Genomic DNA, 17,222 nt, shown 5'->3' on the forward strand with positions numbered 1-17,222 from the left:
GTAAGAAAGATTTAAGGAATGGAAATACATTTTGTTGAAGGTAAGAGAAGGTAATTTTGTCTGAAATGAGATGGTTGTTTGGAAGGAAATGGCTTGGGACAAAACCTGAATGCAAAGGAAAGTTGTAAAAGCTTGTGAAGAGAAATCTTTGGAATGGAATTTTAGGTATGGTAAGGATGGACTAAGATTGAAATGAAAAAAAGAAAAAAAAGAGAGAGAGACACTTGTATAGAAAAGCTGGTTTTCTCTCTGTTTAAAAGGCAAAGTTTTCTTACGTTAATTAATCCGCTGTTAAGAAGGAAACATAAACAGTTGTTTCCTCTTTGCCTGTCCAGAAAAAACATCTTCCACGTTTTGCCTATATCTCAAGTGTTTAACATTCCTAATTATATTTAGGCATGTGTTTTAAAACTTTCCAAGATTTTAGCGATCATCAACAAGATTTAAATTGTAAATGAGATCACTCTGACTCATAAGGCTTTTCTTTGGCATGCTAAGTTACTCAGGAAGTACTGCTAAGCCAATAATAAACCTTGGGTTACATTTGGATAAATGCTGTAACTACTCTAGATGTTCTATACATTTCCTAAAGTTTTAATGTTTTGATAAGGTCAACATTTAATATTTAATTATTGAAATGTTATATGTCACAGAAGTAACCTGATTTTCTTGCCAGTTAAATTGTAAACTCTCATCTCATCAGCTCATTAACCATATCTATTCTGAGATTTTGTCATTTATAATTGTTTTAATTCTCATAAAATGAATTCTGCCTTAAAGGAGATTCATATAAAGGACTTTCAAGACAAATACAGGGATTTGATATGTTAAAAATCCTAAAACTTAAATGGGTAAGAATTTCCAGAAGTAAAAGCTGCATTCAAAATAAAGCAGAAGTGTCTGTTCATATCTTCTGCCCATTTTTTGATATGATTGTCCATTTTGTGTGTGTTGAGTTTGAGGAGTTCATTATAGATCCTGGATATCAACCTTTTGTCTGTACTGTCATTTGCAAATATCTTCTCCCATTCCATGGGTTGCCTCTTTGTTTTCTTGACTGTTTCCTTTGCTGTGCAGAAGCTTTTGATTTTGATGAAGTCCCAAAAGTTTATTTTCGCTTTTGTTTCCTTTGCCTTTGCAGACATATCTTGAAAGAAGTTGCTATGGCTGATATGTTGCTATGTTCTCCTCTAGGATTCTGATGGATTGCTGTCTCACGTTGAGGTCTTTTATTCATTTTGAGTTTATCTTTGTGTACGGTGTAAGAGAATGGTCGAGTTTCATTCTTCTACATATAGCTGTCCAGTTTTCCCAGCACCATTTATTGAAGAGACTGTCTTTTTTCCACTGTATATTTTTTCCTGCTTTGTCGAAGATTATTTGCCCATAGAGTTGAGGGTCCATATCTGGGCTCTCTACTCTGTTCCACTGGTCTATGTGTCTGTTTTTATGCCAGTACCATGCTGTCTTGGTGATCACAGCTTTGTAATAAAGCTTGAAATCAGGTAACGTGATGCCCCCCATTTTATTTTTGTTTTTCAACATTTCCTTAGCGATTCAGGGTCCCTTCTGATTCCATACAAGTTTTTGGATTATTTGCTCCAGCTCTTTGAATTTTGATCAGAATGGCATTAAAAGTATAGATTGCTCTAGGCAGTATAGACATTTTAACAATGTTTATTCTTCCGATCCAAGAGCATGGAATGGTCTTCCATCTTTTTGTGTCTTCTTCAATTTCTTTCATGAGTGTTCTGTAGTTCCTCAAGTACAGATCCTTTACCTCTTTGGATAGGTTTATTCCCAGGTATCTTATGGTTCTTGGTGCTATAGTAAATGGAATCGATTCTCTAATTTCCCTTTCTGTCTTTTCATTGTTAGTGTATAAGAAAGCCACTGATTTCTGCACATTGACTTTGTATCCTGCCACGTTGCTGAATTGCTGTATGAGTTCTAGTAGTTTGGGGGTGGAGTCTTTTGGGTTTTTCCTATAAAGAATCATGTCATCTGTGAAGAGAGAGAGTTTGACTTCTTAATTGCCAATTTGGATACATTTTATTTCTCTTTGTTGTCTGATTGCTGTTGCTAGTATTTCTAATACTATGTTGAACAAGAGTGGTGAGAGTGGGCATCCTTGTCGTGTTCTGATCTCAACGGGACGGCTGCAAGCTTTTTTCCATTGAGGATGATATTTGCTGTGGGTCTTTCATAGATAGATTTGATGAAGTTCAGGAGTGTTCCCTCTATCCCTACATTTTGAAGCGTTTTAATCAGGCACAGATGCTGGATTTTGTCAAATGCTTTTTCTGCATCGATTGAGAGGACCATGTGGTTCTTCTCTCTTCTTATATTAATTTGTTCTATCGCATTGATTGATTTGCAAATGTTGAACCATCCTTGTAGCCCAGGGATGAATCCCACCTGGTCATGGTGGATAATCTTTTTAATGTGCTGTTGAATCCTGTTTGCTAGGATCTTGTTGAGAATCTTAGCATCTATATTCATCAATGCTATTGGTCCGAAATTCTCCTTTTTGGTAGGGTCTTTGCCTGATTTGGGAATCAGGGTAATGCTGGCTTCATAGAAAGAGTCTGGAAGTTTTCCTTCTGCTTCATTTTTTTGAAACAGCTTCAGTAGACTAGGTGTTATTTCTTCTTTGAAAGTTTGGTAGAATTCCCCAGGGAATCTGTCAGGTCCTGGGCTCTTGTTGGGAGGTTTTTGATCACCGCTTCAATCTCATTACTAGATATCAGAAGATATGAACAAACACTTCTCCAATGAAGACATACAAATGACTATCAGATACATGAAAAAATGTTCATCATCACTAGCCATCAGGAAGATTCAAATTAAAACCACATTGAGATATCAGCTTACAACAGTTAGAATAGCCAAAATTAACAAGACAGGAAACAACATGTGTTGGAGGGGATGTGGAGAAAGGGGAACCCTCTTACACTGTTGGTGGGAATGCAAGTTGGGGCAGCCACTTTGGAGAACAGTGTGGAGATTCCTCAAAAAATTAAAATAGAGCTTCCCTATGTCCCTGCAATTGCACTCCTGGGTATTCACCCCAAAGATACAGATGTAGTGAAAAGAAGGGCCATCTGTACCCCAATGTTTATAGCAGCAATAGCCACGGTCACCGAACTGTGGAAAGAACCAAGATGCCCTTCAATGGACGAATGGATAAGGAAGATGTGGTCCATATACACTATGGAGTATTATGCCTCCATCAGAAAGGATGAATACCCAACTTTTGTAGCAACATGGACAGGACTGGAAGAGATTATGCTGAGTGAAATAAGTCAAGCAGAGAGAGTCAATTATCATATGGATTCACTTATTTGTGGAGCATAACAAATAGCATGGAGGACATGGGGAGTTAGAGAGGAGAAGGGAGTTGTGGGAAATTGGAAGGGGAGGTGAACCATGAGAGACTATGGACTGTGAAAAACAATCTTAGGGGTTTGAAGTGGTGGGGAGGTGGGAGGTTGGGGTACCAGGTGGTGGGTATTATAGAGGGCACGGATTGAATGGAGCACTGGGTGTGGTGAAAAAATAATGAATACTGTTATGCTGAAAATAAATAAAAAATAAATTTAAAAAAATAAAGCAGAATTAGTAACATGGGAGTAAATGAACTAAAAGATTATAGTGTTGTGTCTCTTATTTTAAACATTGCTGGTTCTGTAATGTTTGCTTTTCCACACTAAGGAAACTTTTACTTAAGTTACCTATGACCTACAGAAATACAAAAATATTCATTTATAATCAAATGAAGGCATTCAACTTTTCTCTTTATTTGAACCCTCTGAAACTCAAAAGGTCTCAACAAGTATTCTTTATTCCATGGCAATCAGTCATTTGCATAAGTTCAATAAGAATCTGTTCTCTGTGTAACATGACACCTTAGGAAACACTGGTTATTTTACCAAGGCTTTGACTGGAATGTCATATTTAAGAAAGACTCAGATATAACCAGACAGCTTAAAGGAACTAAGGTTGACTTTATAAAACATGCAGTCATAAAGCCCCTTGTCACTGTTGGCCTAATACCTTGCTTATAGATTTCCCAGCAGCCTCACCAGGTAAGTAAAGAATGACACTTCCTGCCAGCTGCAGGAAACTCAGGATACTTTGGGGACCTCAGGAAGAGGAATTCACCCAAATTGGCTGATCTTGTAGGCATGTCTGATGGCAAGTATCTGGCTTGGCCTCTGGCATGGAGAGGCTACTAAAAGTTCAACCTAGAGATTCCGTATAAGGAGTTTCAGCAAAGCAGATTCTAAAAGATCTATATGATCATTCACTGTTCTTGCTGAGCTTATGTAAATAATTAGGACAAATCTGTTAGCCTGCCCAGAAAAACCAGTTTCTATGTTTTATCAGATCTTTAACCCTCTCATTCTCCTTTGCCTCTTATTACTAATCACCTCTTATGTTCTTCACTTAATTCATCCATGAGGTTTCCAGGATCACTGTCAACCAACTCCTTCTGCATCCCTATACCCACCTACCCACATGTGAAAAATCCCACAACAATGCCCCCCCCCCCAGCAGGAAGTAGCCAGATCTGATTTGCCACCCTTATTACACCAAAAAGGTCGGAATGCTGGGTCAGCGGCTCTGGGAATGCAGGAGGAAAAATAAAAATGGCCACTGGGCTGTTATCTTCCAGGCTGCCCTCTTCCTTTACCCATGACTCTCCTGCCAGAAGGACGTATCCTGAGGACATGTCACCATAAGTAAACTGATACCTATGCAGGAAACAGGAACATCAGGACTCCCCCAACCCTCCAATCACTGAATACCTTACCTTATATGGCTGTGAACCTATGCCCTGTCTTAACCCAAATAAAAGACCCACTCAACCCGCTTGCAGGTGCGACTTCCCTGACTCTCCTCTCCGGAGTTGCAGAACTTTGCCTGAGGGCACCTTTAATAAACCTTGCCTTGCGCCTATCTCGCCTGGTGTCCTGTTTATCTCACCTGTAAAACTTTACATTTAGTGCAAAATCCAGGAGGAGATCGAGCCTATAAAAGCTTACACCTCAGCTATGTCTCTGTAGCTGGCTTCCCCACTCTAATACCTGTGAGTTCTGCAACACTCAGACACCCCCAATCTTTCTGTGATGCTGCAGGACCTGAGACCATGCTGTCCCCATATGGGCTTCACCCCAGCTTAGCCTCTGGAGTGATGGCCCTCAGTGGATCAGACTTTTAAAAGTTCTGATTTTGTGCTCCATTGCTCTGTTGTTTGCCGGGAGCTGGCCCCTCCCCCTGTGGTCTATCTTCCCATGGCTTTGGATTCACTACCCCGTTGGTCCTACCTTTCAGAAAGTTGTTGATTTTCTGTTTCTAGAATTGCTGCTCTTCCTCTCTTCCATCTCCTGTTGGATTTGTACATATTCGGAATGGTTTGATAAACTATCAAACCACTGATCCCCTGCTACCTGGTGTTATTTCAGTCTATTATTCCTCTGCCATCTTTACTCCCTACATCATTAGTTTTCAATTTAGGGTTCCATGATTCATTGTTGGCATAAAACACCCAGTGCTCCCTGCAATATGTGCCCTCCTTAACACCCACCACCAGGTTCACCCATGCCACCACCCCTCTCCCTTCCAAAACCTTCAGTTTATTTCTCAGAATTCATAGTCTCTCATGGTCTATCTCTCCTTCCAATTTCCCCCCTTCATTTTTCCCTTCCTGCTCCTAATATCCTCCATGCTATTTCTTATGTTCCACAAATAAGTGAAACCATATGATAATTGACTTTCCTTTCTTGAGTTATTTCTATTAACATAATCTCCTCTAGTCCCATCCATGTTGATGCAAAAGCTGGTTATTTATCTTTTCTGATGGCTGCATAATATCCATTGTATACATGGACCACATCTTTATCCATCTGTCTGTTAAAGGGCATCTCATCTCTTTCCACAGTTTGGCTATTGTGGACATTGCTGCTATGAACACTGCAGTACATATGGCCTTTCTTCTCACTTAATCTGTATCTTTGGGTTAAATACTCAATGGTGCAATTGCTGGGTCATAGGGTAACTCTATTTTTAATTTTCTGAGGAACCACCACACTGTTTTCCAAAGGAGCTGCACCAACTTGCATTCCCACCAACAGTATAAGAGGGTTCCCCTTTCTCCACATCCTTTCCAACATTTTTTTCTTGCCTTGTTATTGTTTGCTGGTGTAAGGTGGTATCTCAATGAAGTTTTGACTTGAATTTTCCTGACCGCTAATGACGATGAACATTTTTTAATGTGTCTGTTAGCCATTTGTATGTCTTCTTTGGAGAAGTGTCTATTCATGTCGTCTGCCCATTTTTTTTTACTTGATTATTTGTTTTTTGGGTGTTGAGTTTGAGAAGTTCTTTATAGATATTGGATATTAGCCCTTTGTCTGTTGTGCCTTTTGCAAATATCTTCTCACATTCTGTGTATTGTTTTGTTCTCTTTGTTTTGTTGACTGTTTTCTTTGCTGTGGAGAAGATTTTGATCTTGATGAAGTCCCAAAAGTCCATTTTCATTTTTGTTTCCTTTTACCTTTGGAGACATATCTTGAAAGAGATTGCTGTGGCCAATGTTGAAGAGGTTACTGCTTATGTTCTTCTCTAGGATTTTGATGGATTCCTGTTGCACCATGAATGAGGTCTTTCATCCGTTTTCAGTTTATCCTTCTTTATGGTGCTAAAGATTTCCAATTTCCCCAGCACCATTTAAAGACTGCCTTTTTTCCACTGGATATTTTTTCCTGCCTTGTCAAATATTATTTGACCATAGAGGTGAGGGTCATTACTCTGTTCCATTGGTCTTGAGGATCATAGCTTTGTAGTATAGCTTGAAATCAGGCAACGTGTTGCCACAGCTTTTTTTTTTTCTTCTTCTTCTTTTTCAATACTTTGTTGGCAATTTGGGGTCTTTTCTGGTTCCATACAAATTTTAGGATTGCTTGTTCCAGCACTTTGAAAAATGCTGATGATATTTTGATTGGGATGGCATTGAAAGTATAGATTGCTCTGGGAAGCATAGACATTTTAACAATGTTTATTCTTCTGATCCATGAACATAGAATGTTTTTCCATCTTTTTGTGTCTTCTCTAATTTCTTTCACGAGTGTTCTGTAGTTCCTTGAGTACAGACTTTTACCTCTTTGGTTAGGTTTATTCTAAGGTACCTTATGGTTTTTGCTGTTATTCTAAATGGAATCAGTTCTCTAATTTCTCTTTCTACAGGCTCACTGTTATAAGAAAGCAACTGATTTCTGTGCATAGATTTTGTGTTCTGCCACATTACTGAATTGCTGTATGAGTTCTCGTAATTCAGAAGCGGAGTCATTTGGGTTTTTCACATAAAGCATCATATCATCTGAAAAGAGAGTGTTTGACTTCTTCTTTGCCAATTTGAATACCTTAGGTTTTTTTGGTTTTTTGTTTGTTTGTTTGTTTGTTTGTTTTTTAATTGTCTGATTGCTGTTGCTAGGACTTCTAGTACTATGTTGAACAAAAATTTGGGCATCCTTGTTGTGTTCCTGACTTAAGGGAAGCCTCAGATTTCCCCATTGAGAATGATATTCATTGTGGTTTTTTCACAGATAGATTCTATAAAATTGACGAATGTTCCTTCTATCCCTACACTCTGAAGAGTCTTAATCAGGAAAGGATGCTGTATCTTGTTAAATGCTTTTTCTGTATCAATTGAGAGGATCTTGTATTTATTCTCTCTTGTCTTATTAATTTGTTCTATCACATTGATTGATTTGCAAAGATTGAATCATACTTGCATCCCAGAGATAAATCCCATCTGGTTGTGGCGGATAATCCTCTTAATGTACTGTTGAATCCTATTAGCTAGGATTTTCTTGAGAATTTTGGCATCCATATGCATCAAGGATACTGCCTTTTTGATGGGATCTTTGCCTGGTTTGAGGATCAAGGTAATGCTGGTCTCATAGAAAGAGTCTGGAAGCTCCTTCTGTTTCTATTTTTTTTGAAACACCTTCAGGAAAATAGGTATTATTTCTTTTTTGAATGTTTGGTAGAATTCTCCAGGAAATCCATCAGGTCCTGGACTCTTGTATTATGGGAGGGTTTTGATCACTGCTTCAATCTTGTTACTAATTATTGGTCTATTCAGGTTGTCAATTTCTTCCTATTCCAGTCTTTGAAGTTTATAGGAATTCACCTATTTCTTCTAGATTGCTTACTTATTGGCATATAGCTGTCGATAATGATTTCTGATGTTTGTTTATATTTTCTTGGCGTTAGTCATGATCTCTCCCCTTTCATTCATAATTGTATTAATTTGGATCCTTTCTCTTTTCTCTTGGATAAGTCTAGCCAGTGGTTTATCAATCATATTAATTATTTCAAAGAACCAACTTCTAGATTTGTTGATGTGTTCTACTATATTTCTGATTTCTAATTTATTAATCTCTGCTCTAATCTTAATATTTCCCTTCTCATGCATAGGTTAGGCTTACTTTGCTGTTAATTCTCCTGTTCTTTGAGGTGTAAAGAAAGTTTGTGTGTTCAAGTTTTTCTATTTTTTTTTAAGTAAGGCATGGATGGCTATGTATTTCCCTCTCAGGACTGTCTTTGCCATATTGCATAGGCTTTGGGCCAATGTGTCTTCATTCTCATTGGTTTCCATGAATTGTTTAAATTCTTCTTTGATTTACTGGTTGACCCAAACATTCTTGAGCAGGGTGGTCTTTATCTTCCAAGTGTTTGAATTTCTTCCAAACTTTTTCTTGTGATTGAGTTCCAATTTCAAAGCATTGTGCTCTGAGAATATGTAGGGAATAATCTCAATCTTTTGGTATTGGTTGAGACCTTATTTGTGACCCAGTACATGGTCTATTCTGAAGAAAGTTCCATGTGCACTTGAGAAGAATGTGTATTCTTTTGATTTAGGGTGGAGTGTTCTCCATATATCTATGAGGTCCATTTGGTTCAGGGTATCATTCAAAGCTCTTGTTTCTTTGTTGATTTTCTGCTTAGATGATCTGTCTGTGGCTAAGAGTGGATTGTTAAGGTCTCCTACAATTAATGTATTGTTATCAATGTGTTTATTTTGGTTTAACAGTTGGCTTATGTAGTTGGCTGTTCCCATGTTGCGGGCATAGACATTTACAATTGTTATATCTTCTTGTTGGATAAACCCCTTAAGAGTAATATAGTGCCTTTTTATCTCTAACATAGTCTTTAGCTTAAAATCTGATTTGTCTGATATGAGTATTGCTACCTTAGGTTTCTTTCGAGGTCCACTGGCATGAAAGACATTCTCCACCCCTTCACTTTCAGTCTGGATGTATCTTCTGGTTCAAAATGAATCTCTTGTAGACAGCGTATGGATGGGTCCTGTCTTTTTATCCAATCTGAAACCCTGTGCCATTTTATGAGAACAATTAGGCCATTTACATTGAAAGTGATTATCAAAGATATGATTTTATTGTCATCGTGTTGCCTGTGAGATTCTTGTTTCTATAGAGTATTTCTGTAAATTTCTGTTCTATATAACACTTAGGGTCTTTCTCCTTTTATAGAATCCCCCTTAGCATTCCTTGTAGGGCCAGCCTAGTAATCACAAACTCTTTCAGTTTTTGCCAGTTTGGGAGCTCTTTATCTCTCCTTCCATTCTAAATGACAGCCTTGTTAGGTAAAGTATTTTTGGCTGCATGGTCTTCTCATTTAGTGCCCTGAATATGTCTTGCCAATCCTTTCTGGCTTTCCAGGTCTCAGTGGACAGGTTTGATGTTATTCTGATGCTCCTGCCTCTGTACTTAAGGATCCTCTTTCCCCTAACTGCCTTTGGTTCTAAGATTTCCAAGTTTTACTATTGCTATTACATGCTGGGACATTGGTCTGTTCTTCTTATCTTGAGAGGGGTCCTCTTTGCCTCTAGGACATGAATGCCTGTTTCATTCCCTGGCCCAGAGAAGTTCTAAGCTATGATTTGCTCAAATATATTTTCTAGACCTATCTCTCCCCCTCTCAGAGATACCAATAATTCTGACATTGGAACATTTCATGGCATGATTTATTTCTCTAATTCTGTTTTCATGGGTTCTAAGCTGTTTGTTCCAGACTTCCTCCTGATCTTTCTTTTCTATCATTCCTATTCTAGATCACTAATTCATTCTTCTGCTTCATTTACCCTAACAGTTAGAGTATCTGGATTAGATTGGATCTCATTGATAGCACTTTTTAAGTTCTGCCAGATCAGCTCTCACTTCTGCTCTTAGATAATCTATGTTGCCATTAATGGTTTTCTCCAACCTAGCTATTGCCCACATAACTGCTATCCTGAAGTCTATTTCCAACATTTTGCTTATATCCATATCCATTACTTCTGTTGCCATGGTCACAGTCTCTGATCTTTCCTGTTTTGGGAGTTCTTCATCTTAGTCATTCTGTTGAGGGGTGGTTGAGGGAATGTACAGAGTCCAAATCACTGACAACAACCATGCAAGAAGCACATGTTTTATAGTGATCTTAGGTTTGTTGGACTTTTTTTCTTTCATCCTGTCTTCTGGTGGAGGAGCCTGCCATGCTGTTACTCAAGCAACCCTGTTTGGACAAAGTTGCCCCCTTGTGTGGGGGGGATGGGCTCTGTGAAAACCAATTTTGGGGGGGTTGTCTCAGGTAGCTCTCCCTGGTGGCTTTCCACAGCTCTTCCCAGAATCAGAGAAGTGACCATATCCAAACCTCTGTCTCAGAAGAGAGAGATCACAGCCTGTTCTTCGGTAAGCACTTCAGACCACACTGTCTCTGTTTTTGTCTGTGCTGCTAAAAACCACAGCATCCTTCATTGTGTGCCCCACAGTAGCATTTCCAGCCCTCGCTTCCAGGTCCAGGCACATCTCTACCCTTTGTGCTTCTAAAATGGCCAGCTGCCCCCAGTTCTCATGTGCATCCCTACAACTCCAGGTTTCAGTCTGGAGGGCTGGATCTATACCTGCAGAATATCTTCAGTGATTGGTTTTGATGTATGAATTAGGGAGCCATGATTCTGTGTGCAGATATTGGAAGATAAATGGAAGGGAGAGGGAGCCTCTGGGATCCTGTGCCATCACAGTGCAAAAGCCTCCCATGCTGAGGACTGGGCTTAGATTAACGGACTGGCAGTGACAGGGAAAGGACTTTAGGGCAGCCTGGAATGTCTTTAAAAGCATTAAGAAAGTGTGTTTTGTTGCTGTTGCTGCTTGTTGTTTGTTCATTTGTTTTTAATATGATGGTATATGCTGAAGGGTCACAGGACACAGCAGCTAACTAAAAGAGCTCCCACTGCCCAAAGCTGACACCATTTGAGCAACACAATAAAGTATTATTGGATTATAACCTAAATTTTAATAAACACCCATGATTTGAATGAATAAATAAATAAATGGGGGTGAGGAAAGACAAATCTCCCTTGCAGAAAGATCTCTAATATTTTTGTAGACACTCCACCTTCAAGCACATGGAATATAACTTCCCATTCTTTTACTATGGTCCACACAGAGTCCCTCCTTTGCAAAGACTGCACTATGGAAATGAAATTGAGAGGAGTAACTTTACACTAAAGACACCTGACAACCAGTACTTTAGGAAGGCAGTCAACATCCACATCAACAATGGAGGGTCATTTGAAAGGCCCAAAGAGCAGACTGTGCGGGGGCTTGTTCCAACCAGTAAGTGTTCCCAACAAAAGAATGATTTGGAGCTATGGGGCTGTAGGAAGTTCTAGTTAGTTTTCTTTCATTAACCATCTAAGAAAATTCATTGCCAATATATACAAACTATTAGTGGGGCTAGACCCCCACAGAGGATGCAAAGATATCTAGTGACTTCCAGAATTTCTTGGCCCCCCAAAGACATAAATAAGTGACCCCACTACCTACCAGTACGTTGTCTGCAAACAGTTATCTTATGCTTCTTGCCCCTAAGAAGTATCTGCACCTTAGTATCAGGGGGCAGGACCTGTTCACGTTCCAGCATTACATCATTACCCTTATGACCCCCAAACATTCCAGAGGCTAATAAGTACTGCCAAATATGCCCAAAGAATTTTTGGTTTTCAGCAAATTGTAAAACATCTTGATGTTATTGGTTCTGAGACCATGTTAAAAAAAAAAATTACAACTTACAGAAAATAAAAACGAAGAGACAAAGATCATCATTTCATGGTAAGAGAGGCAAGTCATCCTTGTGGGCATCATTTGTTCTCACTAATTATTTGCTCACAATATGGATTTATAGTAAAATTAGCAGCATTTAACTCTTCATATTGACATATCCATTGTGTGTTTTTTCCAACACCACCAAACAATTAATTATCCATAGACATTGGCAGGGTGTCCCACAGATTCAGCTTGATTCTGACATATCTAGAGACAGTATCAGATCCCACAGATTAGGGCTTAGCCCCCAAGACTGCCCCCACTTCAGACACCAATCACAAGTCCAGGCTATTACCTGTGTTTCTGGCTGGTGAAAAATCAGAGGTTTCCCTTGTCCCCTTCCGTGGGTTTGACTAATTTTCTAGATCATCTTGCAGAACTGAGAAACATTTTACTCACTAGATTACCAGTTTATTACAAAGGACACTGAAGGATACAAATGAATAGTTAGAAGGAGGTATATATAAGAGCTGTTTCCATGAAGCTGGAGCTATACACATGGATGCATTCTGTTTCAGTAACCTGAAAGCCTTCCAGACCCCATCCTTTTGGGGATTTATGGAGACTTCATTACACAGACATTAAATTAATGGATATTGATAATTAACTCAACTGCCAGCCCCTTTCCCGCCTCCAAGGTCAAGGGGTTAAAAGGTCAAGGGATCTTGAAGTCAAGGTTCCAATATTTTATCACATGGTTTATTTCCCCAACAACCAGACTCCATCCTGTGGTTATCTAGGGGCTTTTCATAATAAATGCCCATTAACATAAATTCAGGTGAGTTTGAAAAGGGTTTGTTATGAATATCAAGGCACATTTATCACACTCACCATTTAGGAATTCCAAAGGTTTTAGGAACTCAGGCTAGAAATGGGGATGAAGATGAAATATTTATTTCTTGTAATAAATCACAATATGTTGTGTTCTTTAAGTATTATTAAGTGTATTTTCTGTTCTCACAAAAACCACACAAGGTAAACACACTTGAAATGCCCATTTATAGATGATAAGGAAGGGTCATACACCCAGTGAGTTTTGAGGCCAGGACTCAGGTCCGGGTATGTCTCCTTCCACAGAATCTCAACCACTCCTCTCCACGGCTATCCAACTGCCCCAGGTAGACATCAGTGTTGGCAAGGGGATATTTCATCTTCTCAATGGTAGACACATCATCATATATGTTTGACTAGTAATAATCAGAAATAAAAACAATAAAATTCTAATAAATGGATAAAAATAAAGATATATATCAAAAACTTGCTCCATGCTGCATCACAATTATCAAAAGTTGAATAACCAGTGAATGGAACTATTTATTTATTAGATGGATCATTTTCCACAATTATTCATAGCCAAATCTGGCATCAGATTTCCAACCCAAAAGTATGAGAGAAGAGCAATAAAAGAAGAAAGTGATAGCCTTTTCAACCCCTCAGGTCCTGTGTGTTCCTCTGTTAGCAAGAGCAGGAGTCATAGGTTCTCTGTGTGGAAATAAACAAAGACTATCCAAATGAGAACAAGCAGAGGCTATTCATTCAGCACTTGCTAGAGCAAGGAAGTCAGTCATCATCATTGGCACTTGGCTGAGACTCAAAGGCAAGCAGAAGAGAGGGGAAGCTTATAGGAAAAAAGGGAGAGCATCATGATAGGAGACTGTTGGCATAGGAGGCTGGAGGCAGGCTAACTAGAAGTGGAGCATCCTGTGTGATTGGTTTGTTTTTTCCATTTGTTCTTGGGACCAAGGAGCAAAACCCAGGGAAGCTAGCAGCCATTAACCAAGTCCCAACCACTCTTGACTGATAACTATAGAGGTTGTGGTTTGGCTTTCTAGGCAGGTTGCTGCAAAGGATGTACAGGGTTCCATTGGCATATGTTCCATTGGCCACCCTCCAAATGTCTATTCAGTTCTTCATCTGGGTAACCTTAATTACAGATGACTATCTTTCACTTTGAGACTGAGAGTGGGTGGTGTATATGGGGTGCATTAAAGGGAAGTAGAAGGCCCATCCTAGAAATTATGTAGTGAGACGAACACAAATATAGAAGAGAATAGGAACATGTGCACATACACATACAAACACACACATACACGGATTGGCACTCCTACCACTATGTCAGGGACAGCTGTCCTCCCATCACCAGAGGTCTTCTCAGAACATGTCTTAGACTTGATGGCACACATAAAGGTAAGGTTTCTCTCTGGAAGCCATAGACACTGCTCAAAATTTGCTTTCTCTCCACCATCATTACCTTTTGCCAGTAACTATGTGGCATAGCAGCTCATGTGATTTTTCCCAGAGGTATACCCATTTGCAAAAATGGAACATGAACCACATCCCTGTCATTAAAGCTAGCTTCCATCTCAATCTTCTAGTCCATCTAATTGCAAATAATAATGCTATGGATCAGCCACCCCCAGGACTACACAGCTGCTTAGTAAATTTACAGTCTTCGATTTAGTCAAATTCCAGATTTTCCATCTTTCCTTCCTTGTATGCATTGGGAGGCCTCTGCCTCAGTGAGAAAGGCCATTCACCTCTGCCACTGTCTTCTCTTAGTGATGTATTGCTCTCTGCAGTGATGTGTGTCTATTTCCACTATTGAACTGTCTGCATGAATGCTCCTTCTAGACCCTAAACATAAGTTAGCACCTGTAACTACATTTCCAGTGGCAGCAGAGGAGCCCTTCTGAACAAGAGTCTGAATTCTCTGCCCTTTACCTGTTTGAAAGATCATATCTAGCTGCCCCCACCTGCAGGGGTAACTTTGTCAGCTAGTACATTTCTCAAATCTTTAGTCCTAAACAGGTCAGCCAAATATGGCCACAGGCTGATACCTGTTTTGTAAATAGAGTTGGTTGGTACAGTGGCCATCTGTGTGCATATGGTCTGTGCTGCTTTGCAGAGACAACTACCAAGTCAGTAGTGACAGTAGAACCCTAATGGCTAAAATATTTACCTGGCCCCTTAAGAAAAACTTGCCAACCTTTAGTCTAAATATAAGTTTAATCTTTGCAGTTTTGAACTTCAAAGTTACACTGATCCCTTTACTCTTCACAGAGAGGAGATTGGCAGTAACCCAGCTGATGGCCCCAAAGCTCTGGTGGATGAGTAAAATACTGGACACAGCCAGGTGCACCCACAGATGAAGCAAGATCACTTCTCTCCCAGATAATGTGTGAAGAGCTCACTCCACACACCCTACATCACCCTCACTTTGAGAAAGTCTGCTGGCCAGAGAGATAGTGATCCTGTCTTTGTGCCCTTCCTTGACTTGTCCTTCTCGGGCAGGCAGCATAGCCCCTGCCCAGGCCATGGGTGAGCTGTGGGACTCACTTTGGCTTCTGAGGTGTTTGCAGGTAGGATGCAGTAGATGCTTAACATGGGTCCTGTGGTGGCAAACTTGCAATCCTATGGTGGCTCTGGGACTGATGGAGTCCGCACTTTCTTCCCATGTGACCTCTTGGCTTCTCACACTGTTTATAGTGTCCTGAGGATCATCCTGAGCAAGCTTTACCAAAGAGCCAGTGCCCCCTTGGAACATCCACAGGAAATGATGTGGATAAAAAGAATTCTAACATCCAGAAATGTAAGAAGGGTTATGTTACAGAACAGGTCAAATACAAAAAGTTATTGCCTGAACTGTAGTCTGGACAAATGGATAGAAGTCTGTTTCCACAAGTCAACTTTATCCCTTTGGGAAAAAGAGACAAAACATGAATCGGCTTCAAATGGTTTTCTGCTCCAAGTTTAATCAGCACGAGTTCCAGAAATGATCATAGAATGGCGAAGCTCTTAGGATGAAGAAAATGAACTTCATTACCATTCAATAAAGTAGAGAGTGATATGCAGTTACTGCTTCACTCCTAAGAAAGCAAGGTTGTTTGCAGCAGTTTCTGAGTCTCCAACAAAGGGTCCTTTGTTATTCAAAGCCATTTCCAAATGCCAAGTGTTTGCATGGCTCAAGGATTCCAGAGCACTGTCTTCAAAACCCTTCACTGGATATGAGCGGGAGGGAAAGACAAGAAAAACAAAACCTGGCCAAATTTCCTGCATGCCTCCCAGCATGCTCATCCAGGAGCCAAGCACTCCTCCGCAAGGATGACTTCTAATTTTCCCTGAGGCTCTGCTTCAGAATTTCCCCAAGACCTGAATAGGAACACTGGATCCCACACATGAGTGCAAACATGCACACACACATATACACTTACACATGTATACCATATACATACATGCACGTGCAGACACAGACACATCTATGCATACCCACATCCCCCTACGTACACATATACATGCATATGCACGTTTGCATGTTACTACCTTGTTGACTGTATGAACTTTCTCATCGTTTTAGAGGGTGTTCACATTTAAGTCTCCATTCTTACTCTGTCCCTTAGAAATAACTCATACACATGCTTTAACAGCTCTGAAGCACAGTCGGCCACAAGCTAGCAGCTTTAGAAATCATCTCAGGTGGAAATGCCTTTTTAAAGGCATATTTAGGGGAGCCTGGGTGGCTCAGTGGATTAAGCCGCTGCCTTCAGCAAAGATCATGGTCTCAGGGTCCTGGGATTTAGCCCGCATTGGGCTCTCTGCTCAGCGGGGAGCCTGTGTCCCCCCCCCCTCCGCCCCCCCACCTGCCTCTCCACCTACTTGTGATCTCTCTCTCTGTCAAATAAACAAATAAATAAATCTTTTTTAAAAAAATAAAGGCATATTTAATTGCTCATTGCACAAGCTAAGGCGATATGAGTAAGATTCAGAGAAAACCACAGGGGAGCACAGAGATCTCTGAGGTGCTAGGAAGACCAGCCCTGGTGGACTGGGACATTTCAAGTCAAATACTCTGAATTTTTGTTTCCTTTTGCCCTAATATGTCTCTCGCATGCCTTTCCTTTCTAATCTTTTAGTTTTCCTCTTTCTTTCTCATATGAACACTTAGGTTTGAATTTTACTTTGTTAGCCAAACTGAAAATCCTTTTTTTTTTTTTTTTTGGTAAGAATTTAGTTAAGTCCATTTACATTTGCTGAAATGAAATGACCAAT

The sequence above is a fragment of the Mustela nigripes genome, chromosome 13, assembly GCF_022355385.1.
Source record: "Mustela nigripes isolate SB6536 chromosome 13, MUSNIG.SB6536, whole genome shotgun sequence".
NCBI lineage: Eukaryota > Metazoa > Chordata > Mammalia > Carnivora > Mustelidae > Mustela > Mustela nigripes.